This window comes from Podarcis raffonei, chromosome Z, assembly GCF_027172205.1.
Source record: "Podarcis raffonei isolate rPodRaf1 chromosome Z, rPodRaf1.pri, whole genome shotgun sequence".
In the NCBI taxonomy this organism is placed as follows: domain Eukaryota; kingdom Metazoa; phylum Chordata; class Lepidosauria; order Squamata; family Lacertidae; genus Podarcis; species Podarcis raffonei.
This window is the reverse complement of record NC_070621.1, coordinates 19,685,489-19,710,453: the sequence shown is the minus strand read 5'-3', so window position 1 is coordinate 19,710,453 and position 24,965 is coordinate 19,685,489. Positions and strand designations below refer to the sequence as shown.

Sequence of the window (24,965 nt, the reverse complement as noted above, 5' to 3'; positions counted from 1 at the left end):
TGCTTGGAATTCAGAGGTTCCCAAATGCCTTAATGAAATTAAGGCTAGCATTTCAGTGGCTAATAAACAGACATTTGTGCTAATGTAGAGGACCCTAATAGGGAGACTCAGCATTGCTTGGGGGAAACTCAGTCCCTGGGAAAAGCTGAAGGAGCATCTGGCATCCCTTGAGGGTCTTCCTGGTACTGGCTTCAGCCTCAAGAATCCTGTGACAAGGGCAAGATTGGGGGAAACCATGCAGCCAACTGCAGCAGCTTGAGAGCTCAGTGGCAAATTTCACCCAAGCCTTGAGGTCTGAAGCAGGAGAAAGAGGCCTCAAAGCATCCTTCGAGGTGCCTCCCAGGCAGTCTTCTTAGATGAAAAAACTGTTTCCTTCAGGGAGTAGCTTTCCCACTCCAGCAGTATTTTCACTGTTGGAAACTAGCTTCTTTAGATAATGCTAGGTAAAATCCTTGGGGCAGGTTATTTCCAAAAGGACACCTGCTGCCCTAGCCCCACTCATATACTTCACTGCTGGGTCTCTGCATATATCTGCATGCCTTTCATTAGTGTAGGAAATTATTTGCTAACCTCATAAATCTATCCTGCAAAAGTGAAGTGCCTGAGCTGAAATCCAGGTGCAAGGAAATACTCATTATTTGTCACATAGAGAAGCAAGCCAGGAACTTGAACACATGCTCAAATTATCCATTTATTCCTGAACACACCAGCCCCAAGCACCACCCTCCCTCCTCCCCTGACACTAGCATTTACTCCAAAGTAATGCCATTCTTATTCCAATCCACCAAAGCCAAGGGAAATCAGACAGAAGGTTGTGGATAGCATCTGACACAACAACCTTTACTGCTGCCAATTTGGCTCCCCTGCTTCTGAACTCTAAGTGCTGTTTGGGGGGGGGGTTAAATGAGGCCATTAGTGGTTGGTTTGGGGTTCCTTCTAATTAATCCATGTTTCAAGCTCTGCAGCCAAATCGAAGAGTTCTGGATGCTCAGATAAGAGATGGAGGTCTCCCTCTGCAGGGAAAGAAGGAAGGAATATCAGCCTCACCATCATGGGAAAGGCTCTTCCCAGAGCCAAAGAGTACAGCAGTCAGTTAGGCTTCAGCAAGAACAGCACCCAAGTTCGAGACTCCCAAAAATGTGTGAGGGTGTACATGTAGGGTTCCAGGATTTCAGGCAGGGGCCCTTTCCCAGTGTCACCTGACAATGCTGCTGAGGAGTTGCGCCTGGAACCTTTGGCATGCAAAGCAGGTGCTTTGAACACTGATTTGTGGCCCTTGCCCACAATTCCACCCCACCAGCGGTGCTCTTGAAAGAAGCCTATAAAGGGCCATTTGTTGAGCTGGCCCAGAAGTAGGAGAAGTTCCAAGGGGAGGCCCTGCTACCTGTGACTGCTGCACTGGGGGCGTGGGTGTCATAGCATACAATAAAAGAATTGTAGATTTGGGAGGGACCCTGAGTGTCATCTAGTCCAACTGCCTGTAATGCAGGAATCCCAGCTAAAGTATCCCTGAAAGATAGCCATCCAACCTCTGCTTGAAAACCTCCAAGGAAGGAGAATCCACCATCTCCCAAGGGAGACTGTTCTACCATTGAGCAGTTCTTACTGTCAGAAGGTTCTTCCTGCTGTTCAGTCAGAAATCTTTTTTTGGGGGGGGTAAGTTGAATCCATTGGTTTGGGTCTTACCCTCCTGAGCAGGAGAGAACAATCCTGCTCCATCTTGCATATGGCCAGGGGCATACCTAAGGGTTGGTCAGGTTGGCCCCCACCAAGGATGCATCCCTCCTCTCTGGCTTGGAATGGCTAGAAGCCCACATGCCCACACATTTGCATACTACATGGGCTGCTACTCCCCTGATCTGGTAGGCTGCGCAAGGCATGCAGGCTCCTCTGGGGACCTCAGTGGAGGAATCAGGTCACTGGTGTGAGACATTGCAGCAGCCCTGTGGGGTCCTCCCCCATTCAGCTGACTGCACTATTAGACGTGTGAGCAGAGCACTCAGCAGGGCTTGGAAGGAAAATAGATGAGAGAGCAGGCGAGAGTTGCAGGAGGAAGAAAAAAGGAAGGGAGGAAGGTTGGAGGCAGAAGGGAAAACGGCAAGCACAGGAAGGCAGGAAGACAAGCTGAGAGATGGACTGACAGAGGAGGAGGTGGGGAGGTGAAGCATAGCAGACCCTACACCGATGACACTGTCAGAGTGCAAAAAGTTATGAAAGGCAAACGTTTTGAGTTTCTGGTCCTTGCCAAGGGTGCAAGGGAACCTGGATACCCCTCTGAATCTGACAGATATTTGGCTTTCCTGTCTCCTCCCAGTCTCCTCTTTTTCAGGCTAAACATACTCAACTCCCTCAACCATTCTGCATAAGGCTTGGTTTCCAGAGCCTTCATTATCTTGGTCACTTTCCTCTGCGTGTGTTTCAGCTTGTCAATATCCATCTTAAATTATGGTGCCCAGAAGTGGGCACAGGACTCTAGGTGGGGTCTAACAAATCCAAAATAGATTGAGTGAGGGAAATTCTCCCTCCTTTCCTGATGATTCAGAGTTGCTAATGTTGTTGGATGCATGCAGTCTCCATTCTGGCACTTATCCAGGGGTGGTAGTGTTTGCAGGGATGAGATTGCACATGCGGATCAGCTCCTGAGCCAGAACTGCAGTTGGTGATGAAAGCTCCAGGTTCAAATCCCAGCTTAGCCCCTCAGAGAATCATGAGTTGCTCAGTCTCAGACCAAGAGAGAGATTTTGATTCATGTTTTCCTGGGTCAGGGGCTGTTGGGGAGCCTTCCCTGTCCTCTGCAGTCAGTTCATGCCACTGTGTTGAGTGGGCTGATCCTGCCTTTGAACAGGGATCACGGTCCTTTCATCACTCCTGTCGCTTTCGCTCCTTTAGCTGAATTCCCATCAGGATAAAGGAGACTTTAGTGAAAAGGTCGGATGAACAAGAGAAATGCTAGAAAGGCACTTTTGAAGTGTGAAGGAGGAGGGGCGCCTCCCCTCTCCACAACCCAAGCCAAGCTATACATAATTCAGACTTGTTAATTGCTCTTTTTACCACGCCCTGCGTACCCATTAATCATCATGGCTCTTTCTTTTCTTCTCTTTAATTCAAACCACCACTTTTGGGTCTTGCACTGCCCAGAGCCAATATTGATTAGTTTTAAATATATATATTACAAACAAGAATTTCTTCCAATGAGATTTATAAAGGATGGTGCCTTTTTGAAATAACACATTTTCCAATGAAAGGAAAAACGGAGCATAGGAGACCTCAGGCTTATTTCCTTTAACAGCCTGTGATTGAGGGTGCGGGAAGGAGGGGGGTGCAGAGGAGTTGAAGGTGGGAGATGCCTGGGTTCCTGAAAAGGACATCCCACTCTCTGGTCTTCTCCGGGGGCAGTACTATCCCACTTTTGTATAAGGAGAACACTTCTTTGGCACAAAACTTTGCAAGGCTCTTCTTCTACATGGAGAGATCAGGGAGTTTCCTGCCCCCGCCCAAAAAGAAACAAATGGTTTGCCAGGAATACAGCTGGTTTTTTCCTCACACTTTGCAGTACTGAGTCATTCTGCTGCTCTGCTGGGTTTTGGTGGGGAGAAAAGAAGAGAAATTCTGCTCCCAGTGTTCGTACCAGGGGTAACCTATCCCATTTCACCACCTAAGGTAAAATGCAAAGGTGTTGCTCTGCCAATGGCCTCCCCACCAGAGGTGGAGTGGGCCACTCCCACTTGTCTCACTTACCAGGGTCACAAGGTTGCGGGTTCTGGTGCAGTCTGCCTCACTGGGCTGGCCCTGGTTCCCATGCAAGGATGGATGGTGTGTGGTGCCAGTGTGCTGTTGCACCTGTTTCAATGGCCAACCAGGTGCAACAGCCACACTTGCCACTCTGCTCCCCAGAGACTGGAGGTGACCCATAGCCTTTTACCTTGTAGCCACTGCTGACCTTGTCCTCCAATGGAGCATAAGGAGTGTTGGAATCCTAGAAGCCAAAATCCAAGTTTGGGGCAAGTACTATTTGGTGACAGAACCCCAGCAAAGTTTTAACATTGCAAAACATGCAGCAAAAAAAGCATAGAAATATAGGCCTTAAAGCCTTTAGAATGTGCCTTTCTGGTGAACTGCCAAGTATCCCACTTTCCTAACAAAACAGGCCACATGTCTGGTAAGTTATAAAATGGTTTACTTAAAAGAAACTCCAAATGTCAGGTTCATGTGCTTTTTCCATACAGCAGTCAGAAAAAAGTTGCATAGGCAGTAAAATATGCCTGGTCACAAAATGGTAAGGTCCTAAACTATTCATATAGGCAAAATGCTAGTTTTAGATTCCTTTGCTGTCTGAAACAAAAGAGGCTGGTTAAAGCCATGTGGCTGGAGGGAGCAGCTCAGACCTCGCACATTGAGTTCACATGTAGACTGAATACAGCAAAAGACTTGATGGCCAATTTCCTCCCAAGGTGAGGGGAAATGACATAGGCTAAGCCTGGCAGTACAGCTTACTCTATAGTACTAACCCCTTCATGCTTTAATTAGGCTCAAGCATGCTGGTTATATGAGACAGGTTACCCCACAAGGAAGACAGAGTTCTGACAGAGAAACATTTTTAGTGGTGGTGGTGCTCCTCAAGCACTACTAATCCTTGGGACAGCCCAGCCCTTCCCCTGTTGCAGGAGTGAGGCAAGCCGAACAAGTCTTCTCCTCAAAGCTGGTGAGTCTCACCACTGCATGCATGGCAGAAGTGTCCATGGGTGGGTGGCGGGGAGATTCTCTCAGTGATAAGAGAGACTCTTGGAGGTGGAGCAGGAGAAAGCAACACAGCTGCCCTAGCTAGGCTTTCTGTCCCAGGACTTTACATGCATTCATTTTCTGTGTTTTCTTATGTAAACTGTAGACATTTGGTCTGGCGGTCTGTATCTTGGGCATTGCCTCTGGAATTACTGGGTCATCTGCCTGGCAGTTAAAGGTCTTAAGGATGCCAGCCCAGAATAAAATAAATAAAGGACTGTATGAGAGGAGTATTGCCAGGCAGGCAATAGAGGCAAATGGGGTTGGATCCCAGGGACATGTAGAAGAGAGACTGCCACTGACTCTCCAAGATTTAGATGGTATTCTAATAGTAGGCAGAATGCAAAGAGCAGTGACTCACAGTGGGTCAAAATTGGCATGTGTGCATAGCAAGGATTACCCAGACCAGAAGATAAAAGGAATTCCTAGCCCCAAAGAATGTAATTTATCCCACTGGGGAGACATGGTGTGTGTGTGTGTGTGTGTGTGTGTGTGTGTGTGTGTGTGTGTGTTTCGATTATTCAAGAGAACATACAGACTCTTTGTTCAGTGACGTGGCCATCCTATACCATGGGTTTCAACCTTCTCTCCAGTGGCCTCCCGAGGGATCATTTGTACAAACAGTACAGACCTATACCCCATTCTCCTCTATGGAGCTGGTTAACTGGGCAGTCAGCATGCCTAGATCAACATGCAACAGAACAGATATCCAAGTCCTATTAAGAACCCTTTTCAGTGAGTAGTGAGAGTTGCTTGTGCACGTGAAGGCAGTAATGAGCAAAATAGACCTGGCCGATAATACTCAAAGACCTACTTATGTCACTCAAATCTTAGGAACTGTGGCTTACGTACATCAGTAGTGGGACTCAAATTCCCCCATGAGCCAGTGGGGAATAAAAATGTCAAAAAAATAATTGAGCGCAGGAATAAGAAGAATGGGGAAGTAGCTATGAATTGGACTAAAGTACAGGGAGTAAGTAGTACAGGATCCAGGAAAGCATCCATTGGAATACCATTATAGACTTTTGAATGCATTAAGAATATGGAGAGGAATAGACACCGAATATGCAGATCATTTGCCTCTCCTAAGAGGTTTCTTTAAGGATCAAAGCACTCCTGATGTAAAGAGAGTATTGGCAGCAAAGCCAGGCTACCCAGGGAAGCCCAGGGAAGAAATTTTACCATTGGCTGCCCACGTTTTTAACTGCTAAGAAGAGAGACAGCAAGAAGAATGAGGAAGACACAAAGGTGTTAGTCCTATCCCTGTGATTCTGCTGCACAAGTAATAAAGCAGCACCAGTGATAATTATGGCTTTCCCCCAAGCAAAGCCAAACAAATAGACCTGAAAAGAGGTCTCTCTCCCTGCATATGCACACATGTACACATTTTCTCTGCAGTGGCTGGGCATCGAGTCTCCTTTTCAAGGGGCCTAATCTCTCTTGATTCATTCTTATCTCTTTCCCCAAATCTAGTTTTATCGATTCCATCTAATCTCTCCTTTAAAAAAAAAATCTAATCTGATCTGATCTCATTAATCTAAAACCACCTAATCTGTGCAGCTGGTTCAACTGCTTGTTCATAACATGCAACTGCAAAAGAGCATTAGAGAGGAAGCATGTTTGGGAAGGCAGGGAATTGTCAAGGAAATACCAGCCCAAAATATTGTGCAAGGCTCCACTTTGCATTTTAAGGGACCTTGCTCAGCAGCAGAGACACTGTTTATCACTCTATAAAACAATAATTCTTCTTAAATATTGCAAGTCATTCCTGCTACTTCTGAGCTGGACCCAGACATCTTGAGGGATAGGGAAAAGACATTTGGCTATTTTATTCTACTTATATTTAATTAATTAAATGCTAGCTCATTATTTGTTTGTTTGTTTGTTTTATTTGTTTGTGTTCTAGCTGATGCAGTTGCTGATATTATATGGTTATTTGGCTGTTTTAGGTGGGGCAAAAATTGGGGGAAGGAGATGGTTTCCCACTCCCACAGCAAGGCAGTCTTCCTTACTCCCGATGAGACCTTTTTCTTCCCCTCCCTGGGTTGCATTTAAATTTCTTTTAGTGTTTTATTAGGATAGTTTGTGCTCCTAAGCAGTGATGTAGAACTGAATTCACCATCTCTTTTTTAAAAACAAATTAAGATTTCAGATTTTATTAGTTCTAAGCCACATTTGGAAAGCAATAACCTTCCATGCAGTTTGCTGACTCTATTGGCTTGTTGACTGCATTGTATTGTTTAACCCTCCTAAACCAGCCAATATACAAGACACTTGTATATTGTTTGTCCAGGTTTGGCTAAGCCTCCAATGGGTTGATTCCCAAACACCCAATACATGCATTGATGCTGATAAGACGGCTCCCACGTTGTCACTTACTGGGCAGCCAATATATTTCAACAAACTTACCTATTAGGAAATTGTTCATGATGAACTTCTGGGGAGGAAGATGCCGGACTAGATATCACCTGTTGACAGTTCATCAACAGAGATAATTATGTGGTGATTAAAGGTAAAGGTAAAGGTACCCCTGCCCGTACGGGCCAGTCTTGACAGACTCTGGGGTTGTGCGCCCATCTCACTTAAGAGGCCAGGGGCCAGCGCTGTCCAGAGACACTTCCGGGTCACATGGCCAGCGTGACAAAGCTGCATCTGGCGAGCCAGCGCAGCACACGGAAACGCCGTTTACCTTCCCGCCAGTAAGTGGTCCCTATTTATCTACTTGCACCTGGGGGTGCTTTCGAACTGCTAGGTTGGCAGGCGCTGGGACCGAGCAACGGGAGCGCACCCCGCCGCGGGGATTCGAACCACCGACCTTTCGATTGGCAAGCCCTAGGCACTGAGGCTTTTACCCACAGCGCCACCCGCGTCCCATGTGGTGATTAATGACACTCAATTCATAAATCTTGTTTATCAGATTCACTCTGGTAATACAGAGGGAACATGGGATCAACCTCTGATGCTTTGAAAAAGCAGCTTTTCATGCTGGGAGACTGAGAAGCTTCAGGGAACCTGATGGGGGTGAGTGACTTAGAGTGATGGAATCTTGCTCTTCCCCAAATACATAATAGCCCTTACGGTCAGCTCTTAGGGCATAAGGTCAGCAAAGCCTCCCTTTCTTAATTACTTTTGAGATTGTTCTAAATCATAACTGAGATGATCTGTCTGCCGGATGAAATTTACATCTGGAGTGTGAGCTAACTGCTGATTTAAGAAGAGACAATCATTAAAAGACCGTAAGCAAAACAAAAAGCATGTTTTAATTGTTTGTGACCAAGAAAGTTTATAAACAGCTAAGAGGTTTCATTTTAAACTTTCATTTCCTCAATGAAAGTGGTGTCTTCAAAGTGAAATTAATTTCTCTTCATCACTATGGGAAAAGAATGCGGTTTGATAAGGACCACTGTGAAGACCTTAAGCTGGAGATGGGAGACTGAAGCTCTTAAGGTAAATATTGCTCAAAGGATTCTGGGGCCATGCACATGGTCAGGAGCCACACAAATGAGGTCAAATTGGACAACTAGTAGCCTCACCTCAGCTTGTTCTGGAGGAGACTGCTAAGCAAATAAGCCACCTTTTAAGTGTGTTGTAAATATTGCAAAGACCCAAAAGTGGAGATTGAGCTGTTAATAAAACAAAGAACATTCAGTATGGTGAAAATATTATTAGACATCCCATTGATTGTTGGCATCTTACAGCAATTATTGGATGAACAATTAAAAGAGATTAGAGCTGAGATGAATAAAATGGTGAATGAAAATGGACCAGACAAACAAGACACAGAACCTTTGGAGAACAATATTGATAACAGATTGTAAGAACAAGAGAGTAAAATAGTAAAGCTGGAGGCAGTAGATGATGAGATGGAGGTTGGTGAGTGGGTGGCAGCTGCCCATACTTCTCCTGGATGGATGGTGGCCCCCACGGGAAGAGGCAGGAGAAGGAGGGGCCCATCAGCATCTCACAACTCTCTCTGGAACAACATGCTGAGATATGAATCGGCAGCAATGCTCAGTCATCACAGCTATCCAAAATCCAGCACATGAACATCACTGGTGCTTTGGGGTAGGGGGGTGGAATAAAAGTATGTTACACATTTTGTATACTTCTATTTTCATCATATTTTTCAAACAAAAATGAAGATTGTAAAACAATAGCAATACAGCTCCCCTCCTTGGAGAGAGAGAGAGAGGCAGAGGCAGAGGCTGGTATAGCAAGATATGAACGTAGGAAGAGCCTGCTGGTTCAGGCCAGGGGCCCATCTAATCAGCATCTCCTTCTCACACTGGCCAACCAGATGCCCATTATGGGAAACCAGCATTACATCCAGTAGCTGGTATTCAGCTACTTCTGACTGTGGAGTCAGAGCACAGCCACTGTTCCTTCACCCTTTCCCTAAGGGGGGTGGGCAGCTTGTGCCTTGATAGTTGGACAACTTGATTCAGAGTCATACACGTGTGGCAAATTTGTGAAAGGCTCTCTAATTTGATCTTTGCTTCCAAGAATCCTTTAAGATGCCATCTTCTTTGCTACAGAAAGGAGCGTTATGTGGGCTGGAGAGAAAGATATGAAGGAAACACAATTCTTCTGCCCTCTGGGGAGAAGCCGCCACAGCTGATCTGAATATTGGACTGAGCTCCTGAATAGCAATCCACATATCAGGCATTGTGCACAGCTCCAGAGAGTGGCTTTGCTTTTGTTCAAAAATCAGGGTGGATTATTTGCATCTGGGGAAGCCTGTCAATGAACATTCCTTGACATGGGGTGGGGGCGGTGGCTTTGATATGCCCCTAAAGTGGTGAGAAAGAACCATAAAGCTAAGACTGAGGCTCCAGCTTGGTATCAAAGAGGCTGAGCCAGTGCCATTTCTCTGATGCTTGCTTTGCGGGGAGGGGTGGGAAAGCAATATATCGCCTATTATTATTATTATTATTATTATTATTATTATTACTACTACTACTAAACCCTCTCATTGTAATAATCCCTCTGGTGCATTCAAGAGAAGTTGGCAGTGGCTCATGCATTTGTTCAGAAATGCATGGAAGAATGCATAAGTACCTTCTAAGTAGGTCCAATCAGAAAGGGAACCAGCCAAAGGAGGGAGGGAGGAAAAGGATCTAATTTGCTGCTACAGCAATGCAAGAGAGAGGGGCCCACATTTCTTGGCAGATGGGCAGAGAGATTGAATAAGTCAACTCTTCCTTGAAATCTCCATGCATATCCTGCCATGCATACACACCTCGATCCAGAGAGTGGAAAAACCCCTACCTATTTGCAAAAGCCTACAGAAGGGTCTGACAATTTTGGAGAAATGGAGAGGGGAAAGAGTATGCTCATCCTTAAGCACATGTGTGCTCATTCCTTGTGAGCGCTGAATGAAGGTCCCCATTGGAGCTAGGAGAACCCCTGACTACAAATTTTAGGGTCCTTATATCCTTTTGGACAAGGCTCATCAATAGAGGTGGGGGTGGCCTTGACATGAGCAGCTAGTTTTATTATGAATTTGAATTTATCCCAGTATTTCCTTCTGGCTTCTCACCTCACTTGCACATTAAGTGTTTGAATGAAAATCATTCTAGTGGGCTGTGAACTGAACAGGTTATATTTTGTCTGCTCTCTGCCTTATCATTATCTTAATGACCCCCATTCAGGAGTTAAGTAGACTGTACTTGGCAACTAGATTTATGTGTGTTGACTTTTATGCAAGGTGTGAGAAACGTAGGATGTTTCCCTGAATGCCTTCAGGACATGTTTTGAGATGGGGCTGGTATCAGGCTTGTACTAAGGTCAAGCAAGGTTTGTGATGGAAACTCCCATGTCATATTTACGGTAAGTTATGTCAATCTTTATACTTACTGGTATGCTATGATTCACAGGACCCATCTGTCTGATCCAGTTACAGAACTCTTCTGGTATTCTCAAGGCCATACAATGACCTCTGCTCTTCCCTCCAAGGTTGGTCTTCTAGTTGTATCTCTCAAGATATTATTTGTGGGGGCCCAAATAAGCCCCGCCCCACATAATCGATCACATGACACAGTGCACACACCATTTGAATGGGAATGCTCATCAACTTTGGGTGGCCTGGCCCCCTCAAATATATTATTGTGAGGGCCAAAGCCCCCATGGGCCCTAGGAGTTGGCTCCTATGCTGATAACACACAGCTTCTTTGGCCTCAGAATTAAGAATCACAATAACTACATGACATGGAATCTGGAATCCTGACTTGAATTTTCCCAAATAATCTCTCTCCCCCCCCCCCCAGTTTGAATACCCACCCCACTGTGTGAAACACCCAGAGCCCATCTTTGTATCACTAGAATACAATTTCAGTTCCTTCTGACATGAAAAATATCAAAGGATTAAAAGAGAGGAGGGGGAGTGAGAGAGAGCTTAGCCTTCTGAAGAAGAGGCTGAGTCCTCTCCAAAAACCATTCCTCTAACAGCCAGCCCTGAAGCCTAATATGGATATATTCATGCTCTTCAGCAATTCATGAGCTCCCTGGGTGTGGATTCTACAACCCCATGAAAGGAATTAGATAAATTCATGAAGGAGAGGACTGTCAAAGGCTACGCTCTGCCTCCATGAAGTGGTGGAGGAACCCTCTCTGGCACCTGGGGTGGGATGGTGAGGGGCGGGGCAAACTGCCTGGTAGTGCATGCACGACGTCCATACGAACTGAGCACGTGCAGCATTCCGTACGGAGTGCGCATGTGTGGCAGCCCATATGAAGTGCACACATGCAGTAGCCCATACGGAGTGGGCACGCGTGGCAGCCCATATGGTCACCCATATGGATGGCACATGAGAGGGGCAGCCCGTATGGACGCCTTGCAAGCGGTGCCCATACTGAGTGTGTGCGCCCTTGGCCACTCTACAGCTGGGGGGAGACAGGGGTCATCTTGTCACACACACCCCAGAGTGGCATCCGGGGCGGCCCGCCCCCTCCGCCCCCCACTTTACATGCCCCTACCTCCATGGTGATGTTTCTGAATACCAGTTGCTTGAAGCCACAGGAGGGGAGAGTTGCTCTTGTGCTCAAATCCTACTTGCAGGTTTAACACAAGAAGCATCTGGCTGGCAGCTGTGACAACAGAATGCCGGAGTAGGTGGACCAATGGACTGGTCCAGCAGGCTTTTCTTCTCTTCCTATTTTGACTCAACATGCACTGATTTGGATGGAGCATGTCTTGCTTGCCTGAGCAACAGCCCTGGCTATGGTTATTAATCTGCATTCCAGGAGCTCCCACCAGTCTCAGCAGGGCTCAGGGCCCTCTAATAGAAAATGCCCCCCCTTCCTGTAGCCCAGCTGCCCTCAGTATCAGGTTACATATAGATCTGAGTGGCTGCAGCAGAGAAGTCAATGTGGCTGTTTGTGTGTGCTTGGAGGGAGTTTTTGATAGGGAGGCAGAGGCAGTGGAGGGGGATAGCACGGGGGAATCCAGCATAGACATCAATAAGTCATGCTGAATTTTAGATGTATCCCTCTCATGTGCTCTATCTAAACTCATTTATTTTAAAAAGACCAGGCTCTGCAGCTCTAGCCTGTGCCTATTAATTCCTAATCGCCTTCTTCATGCCACGGGATTTGTGACGGTCTGAATTATTTAATGTAACAGGGATGAACATGGTTGAGAACAGCGGAGAGGAGGCCATTCTGACCCTGATAGCAGTTGTGGAATGGGATGCCCAATGAAACCCAAAGGAGGGGGGAACATCGAGAGGCTATGGCAAGGCTGGGGGAAGCAAGATGGGAGTGATTGGTTCCCTCATTGGCCTATGGGGAGCCCTGCAGGAAGCAGAAATTATTTCCTTACACATAAACACACACAGTTGTAGTGTGCTTTTGGGCTCAGATCCTGCTTGTGGACTTCCCAATAGACACACCTGATTGGTCACTGTGAGAACACATTACCAGATTTTTTTTTAAATGAATCTGAGGACACACTTTATTTTATTTTATTTGAAGCTGAGTAGCAACAGAGAGTCAGTAGTGGGGATGGTGAGGGAAAAGACCCTGGGACCAAGCACATATGCATATTGTACAAAGGTGCAAAGCACTTCTTTTGCACCCTGTGAAACATAAATGCGCAGAGTTTTTTCAAAAACTGGGCAATGGTGCACCACCCACCAAGTGACTCCCGAGCCTCCCCCGATCTCCTCCCCCTTCCCCCTTTGTTTTGACAGATCAGGGGAGGCTTGGGAGTCACGGGTGGGCGTCCGTTGCCCAGGAGGGGCCAGCCTGGTAGTGCAGTTGGCTCTGGCTGGCTTCAGGAGCTGCTCGCTGCCGTGGTGCAGGAAAAATGGCAGGTGCCACGGCAGTGAGCAGCTCCTGAAGCCAGCCAGAGCCAACTGCACTACCAGGCTGGCTCTGGGCTGCTGAGGCTGCCACTGCCATGTTTCCTGAGGACAGATTTGCAATTCTGGGGGCATTCTGGGGATGGAATTTGTCCGGGGACAGATTTGAAAATCCGGGGACTGACCCCGGGAACCAGGGAGATCTGGTGACCCTAGCTTAGACAAGATGGGTCACTGGTCTGATTTAGCAGGGCTATTATTGTGGTCTGGTGCTCTGGCAAGAGAAAACACAGTGGCTATGCTCTGGAAACCTTTTTGAACATTAACTCATGGAATGAAGTGTTGGGCTCAAAATAGCACATGTAGCTGTAAACAGGTTTATAGAAATTCACGAAGGGTAGCTCTATTGTTGCCTACTATGGATAATAAACAGGACTAAACCCTCCATATTTAGTGGCAGTATACCACGGGTTTCTCAATGCTGGGGACAAGCAATTGGTGATCAAAGCTTCCCTGGGGTTTCTGGTTCGACGTCCCCAGATGCCAATTGCTTAGCTGGGTGGACACACACTCTCTGTCTCTCTCTACTGATTCTTTCTCTGTGCTTATATGCAACTGAACACCTAGCAACACACTTAAATGGTGGCTTATTTGCTTAGCGGTCTCCTCCAGAACAGGCTGAGGTGAGGCTACTAGTTATCCAATTTGACCACATTTGTGTGGCTCCTGACCATGCGAATGGCCCCAGAATCCTTTGAGCTGATGAGAGCTGTTAATTAATTGCACCAAATTGGGCAAATAAGCAAGAGAGATTGACATATTTCAAAGCAATGGTCATGCATGTTAATTTAAACATATTATGACTTGGGAAGTTTGGAAGGATGCTTTTTCCAAATGCATGAAAACTATTTTGTGGAGGAATTGGTGCTCTCATTTCCAGTCGCAGCCCCAACTCTCCATGCTGGAAAGGAATGGAGCTTATTGTCTGTATGGCAGGGAATGGGTGGGTGGGAGGAGAATTCAAGGAAAACATCCCCTCTGTGCCATGCGTTGGTGGTGCTTTGTATCATTCCAAAGCAGTGCACATCTCAGAGCTGGCATCACAGGTTCTGCCTGACGTGCAAGTAGGGAGGGCAGCAGCAGCTTCAGGTGCCTTTGCCAAATTCTGCATTCAGGGACTCAGGATTCAGATGCCAAGTGATTCCTGATTCCATGAGAGAAGAGCAGCCCAGGCAGCTCCTCAGTAGTGCATGGAGCATGCATTTATCCAAATGCTCCTCAGGCTCAGTGGCTGGATAAACGTCACCATCCCTCCCACTCACTCATGATGAGATTTGCTCCCATTTTGACTGCTTTTAAAAAAATAAATCAGATGTGTGTTTCTTTAATGCACTGCTTAAGGCCTTGCCAAAGGGATTAATTATAGCCTTGGAAAAAGCAGGAGTGGAAGCTGCAGCCCCTCATTAATCCCAAGACAGCATCCTGGAGGGAGGGTTCACTATTGGCAGGATATTATGCCAGTCACTGATGTGACTTGGTTTGTTATAGTGGTCAATGGGTCTCTGGGAAATACACTGTACTAATAGACTGTAGTACAGCCTCTTTTCAGAGGAAGGGGAGGAGAGAGGATGATACTGCCAGATGTGCTTGAGTCACCCTGTGCTAGAGGCCTCAGGTTAAGCCATGACTGGTGTGTGTGTGATGAAGCTGGTAAAAGGCTCTCCTAGCCACAGGAGATACTGGGGCCATTAGTGACAAAAATGTATACAAGAGAACCCTCAAACATTGCACGTGCTCCTCCGGAGGAGAGCAACCCCACCCAGAACAGGTTACTTGCTTATATCCCAAACAAGGGAACCACCCGCCCAAGGAGCCTCCATCTTCCCAGAATTAAAGCACATTTTATTGGCCCTCCTCCAGTCCACCACTGCATCCAGACACTGATCCAAAACTTTCACAGCCTCTCCTCATTTGGATATTATGAAGAAGTAGAGCCAAGTGTCAGCAGCATACTGGCAACACCTTGCACCAAAACTCCTGCTGTCCACTATATAAATGGCTTCATATAGATATTAAATAAGCACTAAGGAGAGAATAATGTCCTGTGGAACCCCATAGCACGTGCCAGATGGCCGAGGAACAACCATATGGCATAAGGACACCACAGTCTCTGCTGTGCCTCATTTCCAAATGGAAACACAAAGCCTGATGGAGTGTCTGGAACCTGTGGAATATTGCACTGCTCAGAGATAGGGGTGGGGTGTAACAATATGATCCCTAGTCTATCTCTTTGGCCTAACAGCAGATGCAGGCCCTCCAACCCCTCTCCAAGTCAGAACTTAAGAAGAGCCTACTGGATCACACCAATGGCCCATTTAGCCCACCTTCCTGTTCTTACAGTGACCAGCCAGATGCCTCCATAGGAAATCCACAAGTAGGACTTGATCACAAGAGCAGCACTCCCCCCCCCCCCAGGTTTCCAGCAGCTGGCATTTGGAAGCATTATTTACTGCTGCTGACTGTAGAGGCAGAACATTATCATTATGGCCAGTAGCCACTGATAGCCTCCTCCACCATGAATTTGTCCAATTCTTTTTTAAAGTCATCCAAGTTAGTTGCCAACACTACCTCCTGCAGGAGTGAGTTTCTGCACTGCATGAAGAAGGACTTTCTTAATCTTCCAATACTCAAGTTCATTGGATGTCCCTGAGTTCTAGTGTTATGAGAGAGGGAGAAGAACTTTCCCCTCTCCACTTTTTCCAGGCCATACATGGAGGGGTTCACTGATGGTGGGGTGGGAACTCCTATAGATTACAGCAGCACTTCTTTCTTGCAAACAGTTTTAAAAAAAACAAAACACACACCCTCTAATATAGAGGTTTTTAACCTTTTTGAGTCCATGGCTCCCTTGACCAACTACATTCTTTCTGCGGCACCCCTGTGGGGCTCAGGAGCCCTGTTATGTCACCCCTTGCCTGCAGAACTGGCAGCCTCTCACCCTTTTCCCAACACCCTCCCTTGTGGAGTGTTCCCTCAGCCTCCTCTCCTCTCCCCTCTACTTGGGAGTCCTCTGGGCAGCTGCTGCCTTTGCCCTGGTCTCTGAACTGCCCCCTCCCCGCCCCAGTGAGAGGTGCGTCCCGGAGGCCAGTGGTGGAAGAAGGGTGCAGGGGGTGCGGGCTACCCCAGGTGTCATCACTGAGGGGTGTGACAAAATGACAAAAATATGAGTTTTATAAAATAATAATAATAAAATTAGGCTCCTGAAACTTTTTAGTTCAGTCAACAAATGTAACGAAATGCGGCTGGCACTGGGCACTACACCATGGGGGCCGGCACTTAATGCAGAGCCTGCAATGTGTCCGAGCCACGCATCTCTCCTGGAAGTGACGTGGTAGCTTGGGCACCTGCAGGCTCTGCGCTGCCTGAAATGGCAGCAGGGGGGCTTGCGTCTGCCCACTGCCTCTCCCTCAGCCACCCTACAGCTGAGGGGGAGGTGGCGGAGAGGCTCCACGCAGCACACCCCACCCCCATGGGCGGCTCGCCCTACCCCTGGCTGCAGGACGCATGTGCCGCACTGGGCACCCAAGCAGCTAGCTATGCCACTGCCGGAGGTACCATTCGCCTTCAGAGTTTGTAACCAGGGCTACTGCAACAAACAGCTGTGCAAGCCTTTGGGAAGCAGAGACTTGAGAGGGGAACAGAGGAGGGAGGGAATGAAGGAAAGAAAGCGGAACAGAGGCCAGTGTTTCCTGTGGCACCCCAACTATCATTCAAGGCACCCCATGGTGCCACGGCACATTGGCTGAAAACCACTGCTCTATCCAACAGCGAGCAGCATCTTTTCCTGCTTCTCACTCTTCTGTATTATGTTATCTACATGACTCCACTACTAATGCTCAAAGAAAGCCCTGCCCATTTCCAGAGGGATGAAGGATCCAGAACGCTTTTATGTCACCTGCTGGAATTTTATTTTCTATGGTTTGGATGCTCAACATTCACTATCCATGTCACATGGGAAATGTGGATGTCTGAATTTATATTGGCGTGTCATTATTCCTTTCTCTCATTTTTTATTGTTTGTTTGCTTTGTATACGGTATTATGTAATACCCTGCTACTGCACAGGTTGTTAATAATGGCAATAAAGTTGTTGTTTTTTAAACCCTTCTGACACCCCCTTTTGCTGCACTGATTTGCACTATCAGGGTGGTTTCACCCCATCCCATGTTCAATATTGTTTGTGCCTGCAAAGTATTCCCTATCTTCTTGTTGAAATTCTGTAATGGTTTTATACCTCAAATATTCTGGTTTGTTTTCCCCTTGCTTTTCTTTAACTATAGCCCATCTGGATGCAAGTTGGGATACTGGGGGTTCTGCTGCTACTTCCTCTCTGGGGGGTCTGGGCTTAGGTTCCAGCTGCAGAGATGGATGTCTTTCTAATGATCCTAGGTCACAAGACGACCATCTTCACAGATGCCAAGGAGTCCAGTATGGTGTATGAGCTGAAATAAGTGTTGAGAGGGTTCTTAAGAGACCCCCCAGAAGAACAAAGACTATACCAGGATGACCAGCTGTTGGATAACAGCAAAACCCTCGGAGACTGTGGCTTCACCAGCCAGACAGCATGACCTCAGACCCCAGCAACAGTTGGCTTGGCCTTCAGAGCTGTGAAGATGCCTTTGAGTCCCTCCACATTGATCCCTTCTCCAGACCCCTGGAGCTCCCAGAAGTGATGAAGCCCCAGGACTCTGGCAGCAGCTCCAACAAGCAAGTGGTGCAGTGAGAGCTAGAGGACAATGGAGCAAGCTGCAAAATCCGTGGTGCCCCTTCCCCACCACCCACTCCCTTCCTCAACCCTCCAGTGTGGAGAGAGACATGGCACTGCCCCACCCCTCTAATCCAGGTCCCCCTTCTACTCTGCCCCTCTCTAAACAAGACCACACCTCCTTCAATCCCCTCCCCACTCATCAAACAGAGCAATGCTTTCATTTTTGGTTTTGGATAAAATAAAAGTTCAGCTGTTTAAAAAATAAAAAATAAATAAAAATAGCCCCTTTGGAGAGCAATAATGTGGCAGCATTAGGGAAGCATTGCAGAGCAACTGATAAGGCAGAATAAATCCACAACTAATGCACTATGGTTGTGTAAAGGGCATATGGCAGAGGCACACCCACTGCAACAAAACACCAGCTTGGAGGGTCCCTTGGACTATACAAACTTTTGGATTCAAGGGAGGGCTCCAGGCTAAACAAACTTAGAATTCAGAGTCTGAACCCCAAAATCCCACAAGTATATATTTAAATAATGAGATTGTTTCTCCTTACAGTCACTGCAATTGTGATAAGAATTTAAAACAACAAGTCCAGCATTAGCAACCTCTACACTGATCCTGGAAGGTTCTGGCAGTCGCACTGGCATGGGGCCATTTTAACAGGGAAGGCAAAACAGCAGAAGATGCAGCCATCACCATTGAGAGGGTATGTGTGAGAACTGCTTCTGGCACACCACAGGCTGGCCAAGTCTTGCATCAAGTAGCAGATCAGCCATGGGATTGTCCTGAGGAGGCGTTTTGCTTTCCTTGTGCCATATACCAGAGCTGCCTTTGGTCTTCCATGTCTGCTTCCACTGGGATACAGTTTGCTCTTCCTCCTTTATTTTCTCCAGGTCCAGAACCACAGGAGGAAGGTTGGAAGAAATTTAAAGATTATTTACAGAAATATTGCAAAATTAATGAATGTTAGAATGATGTTGGATTGAAAGTTATGTGGTTTTTAGTTATAATACTATAAGGCGTATGAAAAAATGGACTATTAATAAGTAAAAATCTAATGTTACATTATTTTAAGATTAAAGATTAGGACAAGTAAAGAGGGGAAGGATTTGCTGAACTGATAAATTAAATTGGAATACAAAAAGGGAGGTTAGAGGAGGTCCAGAAAATTAAGTAAATGAAAGAATGTAATGGAAAGATGGAACTGTTTCCCCCCCTTTTTTATTTGTATTTTTCTTTTTCTTTTTTCATTTTGTAAAACTTTAATAAATATTTTATTAAAAAAAAAAAACCAGAACCACAGGAGGAAGGCCACAGAATGGTTAGCAAATGTCCCCACCACACTGTGGTTTGTCTGTCGCAACTCTTGTGGGTGCCTGTTGCAATTTAGGACCAAGCCCAGTGATGCTTTCCTGTTGGGCAAAGGATGCCCCTTCTACCATCCCAATCACCACACCACCCAACTCATGCTGAGGTGGAATTATAGAATAGAATTGTAGAGCTGGAAGGAACATCGAGGGTCATCTAGTCCAACCCCCTACAATGCTGGAAACTCAGCTAAAGCAGCCATGGCAGATGGCTATACAACTTCTGCTTAACAACCTCCAAGGAAGGAGAATTCACTACCTTCTGAGGGATTCTGTTCCACTTGTAACTTGATTCTGTTGGTTCAAGGGAGAAAAGCTTGCTCTATCTTCCATGTGACAGTCCTTCCAATATTTGTAAACAGCTGTCATGTTTTCTCTCAGTCTCCTCTTATGCAGGGGCTTAGTGATGGGCCATGGGATGGTGTGGATTGGAAGCAAGATGCACAGGCAGGATCTGAACAGCAGACGTGACTTTGCTTCCAGCATGTGGACATCATAGAAGTGGTTTGCAAAATGCGTCTCCTCCTCCCACATAAGGCATTGGCATGTTCAATGAGCCTAGGAAGAAGGGGGTGGTAAGCAGTGAAAGGAGGCCTTACTCCCTTGGAGTGGTGGTGGTTGTGCAATAATCAGTTCCACTGTAAGAACAGGATGCAGTGCAGAGTCTCTGCTCCACACCCAGAAGCAAGCCAGGAAAAGCTCTGTCTGGACAATAAAACCATCACCACAGACGGCAATTAATTATTCATGTGTAGAACATATTGCTGATGTAATAAATCACTACTTGGTAGCAATGAGATTTTGTCTATTCAGATGCAAATGAAACACACACACACACACACACACACACACACACCTCCTCTCTCATGTATTCTCCCCAACATCTTCTGTTTTTCTCACTAGGACCTGGGGGCCAGAGCTTCAGTTTTATTTCTTACACAGTGGGCTTAGACCAGTTAAAGTTAATCTAACAGCTTTATTTCAGCAATTAAAATTAGATGGTGAAGGGCACAGAGAGGGTCCTCTCTCCTGAAATACTGCCCCCACTTAGACTGTAACCATAAGTGAAAGAGGGATGACAAAGGGCAGCTGAATGATCTAAAATCCAAAGCCCTCCTGTACTTTCACCAATGGGATGGAGATTGGGGCAGACTCGTCACCCATTTGTTAGAAATAGAAATCAGAAGAGGATGCTTGATCCAAATACCTACCCAGTCTGGGAGCATATCAGGTGGCTGCCTTGTGGTGCTCCAGATCCAAGCTGCTTCCTGTTCCTCCCCAGCCCTCCCCTGGATCACTCACCCCCCAACAAAGTCCCTTTAGGGCCTTGGCCAGATTGTCATCAGCCATTGTGGAGTGGGGGAAAGGGGAGATCCATTTGCCCACCCCACCTCTAGGAACAGCCAGTGCCTTTCTTTCCCAATGCTGAGTGTAAGTGGTCTTCAGAACAACCATTGCTAACTCAATCTCTTTTGATATGGATGGCTGGTTTCCATGTCTCGTTTTATGGCAGCTAATTGCTAGGAAGTTGCTTCTTAAGCCATGTTGAATAGAAAACAATAGTATCGCTCCATTCTGCTTTGGTCAGACCCCACATGAGGTCCTGTGTCCAGTTCTGGGCACCCCAATTTGAGGAGGAGATTGGGAATCCAGAAGGTGTGAAGAGCAGAGGAGGGCAGCCAAGATGATGGTCTGGAAACCAAGCCTTATGAAGAACGGTGGAAGGAGTTGGCAATGTTTGCCTGGAGAAGAGAAGAAAGAGAGGTTAGATGAGAGCCACCTTCAACTTCCTGAAGGGTTGTCACATGAAAGATGGAGAAGGCTGCTGCTGCATAGGGAATGCTGGATGGATTTTGATGAGCAGGAGAGGAGATTTTATTTAGTATTCATGCTTCCTCTTTCTTACAAATATCTCTTTTAGCAGAGTGAAAAGCACCGGCCATGTGCAACTTATCTCTAGAAGCTATGAACATTACAGATATCCATTGTCCAGTTCAAAATGGAGATTGCTCTCTGAAGGGGAGCAAATAAACATCCTCCCCCATTGCAGGTAGGAAAAAGAGTGTGAAGTGGACAGAAAGAAGTAGATTTAGTTTCTATGGTTCCCTTTCCCACCACAAAAGTTTAGAGGATAATACATCATAGAGTCCCCTGACTATTATGAAATCTGTGATTTGGTTGCAGATCCTTCCACAGACAGCACCCAAATCAATAGTTTCAAATGACAAGGAGATTCTGCCTAAACTCTAGGAAGAACTTTCTTCCCAAAGAGCTGTTCAGCAGTGGAATGGACTCCTTTGGAAGGTGGTGAATTATCCTCTGCAGGAGGTTTTCAAACAGAGGTTGGATGCTGTCAATGATTCTTTAACTATAAATCCTGCAGTAAAGGGGTTGGACTAGATGATCCTTGGAATTCCTTCTAACTCTGCAATTCTATTATTCTAATTTCATGAGGTGCCTCCTCAACTTTCTCAGCTCCCTATTCGTGAATCCTCTGCTCTCTGTGACCCACTAAGGTTAGTGCCCTGAAGATTTATTTATTTTATGATATTTATTTGGCAAGATTTATATCCTATTTTATTGAGAAAGACCTCTAAGTGGTTCAGATAAAATATTCATTGAATGGTCCCTAGAGGCCAAATCATTGAGCTGGAGTGCTCAGAGTGACACAGACTCTGGGGCGTCCCTCTACATGCTAGGCTGCATTTTCATTATGCAGGATGAGGATTCTGCTAATGCCCAAACCTGCCCAACACTCAGCAAGGACAAGGGACAAGTCATGTGCCCCTTTGCAACCACCTGGTACCAGGTCTGATAAAGGCGGCATGAGGAAAGGGGGCTGCCAGCTGCAGCAAGGAAAAACCTCCTCTTGGGCTCTGCTCCTCTTGCTTTCTGGCATTTGCTTCCTCTCTCCCTTCCTCCCCATGAGCCTTCAGCAATTTCTAGGCCAGCTGTCCACAAACGTTAGCCTCATCTCACTCCCCTTTCCTTTTCCTCCCCCCTCCAACCTCTTTCACCACATCCTGGTCTGCTGCTGAGATCTTTCTTCGCCTTTGGAAAAACAGTGAGGAGGTGGCTGCCAACTGTGCCAGAGAGACACCAGCCAGCCTGCACCAGACCATAGCTCCTGGGCCTTGATCCATCAGCCAGATATTTTTTGTGGGGGGCAGTGTGCATGTTTGTGTGTAAGACAAATGACTTTAAAAAATGTAATTCTAGGCTTGATCCAGCCCCAGTGGTGTAATGTCTAACCCTAAGCAGATAAGAATATAGGAAGAGACCTGCTGGATCAGGCCCAACAGAGCTCATCTGGTCCAGCATCATGTTCTTGTGGTGGCCATCCAGATGCCTGTATGGAAGCCCACAAACAAGACCAGAGCACAACAACAATACTCTCCCCTCTTGCGGTTTCCCGAAGCTTGTGTACATAAGCATTAATGCTTGCAACCATGGAGGCAGAGCATAGTCACTATCACAGCTAGTAGCCATGGGTGTAATGCACAGCTGGTTGGTGGCGGTGGCAGTCTTTCAGTAGGGATGTAACTGGTTCAGCAGTTTCCACAGAGTCTTGCAAGTGATTCCTCTCTACCAAGACCTTATTACTTACTCAGATGGTAGCCTAGTTAGAGTAGAGTGATAGATCTGTCTGGAGTTGATCTCTTCTGCTGCCCAGTTGTTCTAGTCAAGGCTGCTGCAGAGGTAGAGTTACATGTCAAGATGGCCAAGGATGCCTGGAAGGGTTGAAACTTGGCCACCTGTTTCAAAGAGTTCATCCAGACTTCCTTTTGTGCCATGTTTGTACAATTTGTGTCTGAGCAATTCTCCTTCTTCTTCTTCTTCTTCTTCTTCTTCTTCTTCTTCTTCTTCTTCTTCTTCTTCTTCTTCTTCTTCTTTATAAGATATTTATTAGAGTTTTCCATTTTATACAAACAAAGAGAAAAAAGTAAAAAGAAAAAATAATAAAAACACATAAAGTTCACAACTTATTTTTCAGTAACATATTTCCCTGACCTCCTCATACCTCCCCTTCTTGTATTCCAGTTCAAATTATTTGTCCAGCAAATCCTTATCTCATAGCATTACAGCTAAAAAACACCTTATTTTCTATCCAACATCTTAAATTATTGTGGCTTAAACTTTTACTTATATATAAAAAAAACATTTTTTCATATTCTTTTATACCATTACAGCTAGAAACCACTTAATTTCAATCCAACATCATTCAACATTCATTAGTATTGCAGTATTTCTGTAAATAGTCCTTGAATTTCTTCCATTCTTCTTCTGCCGACTCTTCTCCCTGGTCGCGGATTCTGCCAGTCATTTCTGCCAATCCCATAAAGTCAATCAACTTCATCTGCCATTCTTCCAGAGTGGGTAAATCTTGCGTCTTCCAATACTTTGCGATGAGTATTCTTGCTGCTGTTGTAGCGTACATAAAGAAAGTTCTATCCTTTTTTAACACCAATTGGCCGACCATGCCCAAGAGAAAGGCCTCTGGTTTCTTCACAAAGGTATATTTAAATACCTTTTTCAATTCATTATAAATCATTTCCCAGAAAGCCTTAATCCTAGGGCACATCCACCAAAGGTGAAAAAATGTACCTTCATTTTCTTTACATTTGCAACATTTATTATCGGGCAAATGGTAAATTTTTGCAAGCTTGACTGGGGTCATGTACCACCTGTATATCATTTTCATAATCTTCTTCTTCTTCTTCTTCTTCTTCTTCTTCTTCTTCTTCTTCTTCTTCTTCTTCTTCCTCAGTAGCTTTCCCTGCGAAAACCCACTACCACTGAATCAGAAGAAATGGCACTCCAAGGAAAACCTGAATTGCTATTTGTTACAAGCCAGCATTAAAGAGCAGGCTTTCCAGGGGAAAGTGAGGGTGGGGGAGGACTCAGACACAGAGCTTTAAAGCACAGACCTCTGCCAATAGCATGGGGCAAAAGCTAAGTGTGGATGAGCCCAAGTCTCGGAGCTCATTCTTTCTGAGCAGGGAATCTGTCCCAGAGGCTTGAGGCTGATGAGTGACAGGGTGGGGGTTCTGGAAAGTGCTTTTAACAAAAGCAGAGGTCCTGAAATCCACTTAGCTGATCAGAACCATCTTGCTTTTTTGAAGCATCAGCATCACACTTCGTGCTCAGGAAAGGTGATGCTGCACAAAGAGGAGAAGGTAAATGCATTTGCAAGATGCATCAGCAGTTCCAGCCTATGGAAGAAGACAGAAGGGGTGCAATTATTCTGCCCCACTTGGCACTCATCAGGTGCCTGGTGTCCCCAGATCACATCCAGATTTAGATAATACACTCAGTGGCACTCAGAAGAAGTTGGGTATCCACAGTGGCCTTGGCCAACAAGCCTGCCCCCCCCATGCATCATTTCTAGTTTCCTTGGGTGAGGACAGCAGTGTACCCAGGAAATTGTAGACCCTGGACTCAATGGACTCACAGCCCTCTCTCCTTTGAATTATCTCCTATATTATTATTCCAGCTGCAAAGCACAGAATTCTATCTAATCCATTGGTCCATTCGTCATCTGTAGCAATGACTGACCAGCATCTATAATAAGGAAGCCCCAGCGGGCCCAAGAATGCCCACATTGGGTGGGTGCTGATACAGACCCTGATACAGGTCCTGTTTCCCACCATCCTCCAATGCTCTGTGGGGATGGGGGGTGGTATGGGGACCATCTGGGGCTGTGGACTCCAAATGTTGGCCCCAAGGTCCAGCCCTCACTACAGCACTG

The 24,965-nt window shown here is 46.2% G+C and overlaps 1 pseudogene; it reads left to right on the top strand.

Annotated features, from left to right (window-relative positions):
• Positions 1–17,441: 17,441 nt before the first annotated feature.
• LOC128406838 (elongin-B-like) lies at positions 17,442–17,861 on the top strand (annotated as a pseudogene).
• Positions 17,862–24,965: the final 7,104 nt, after the last annotated feature.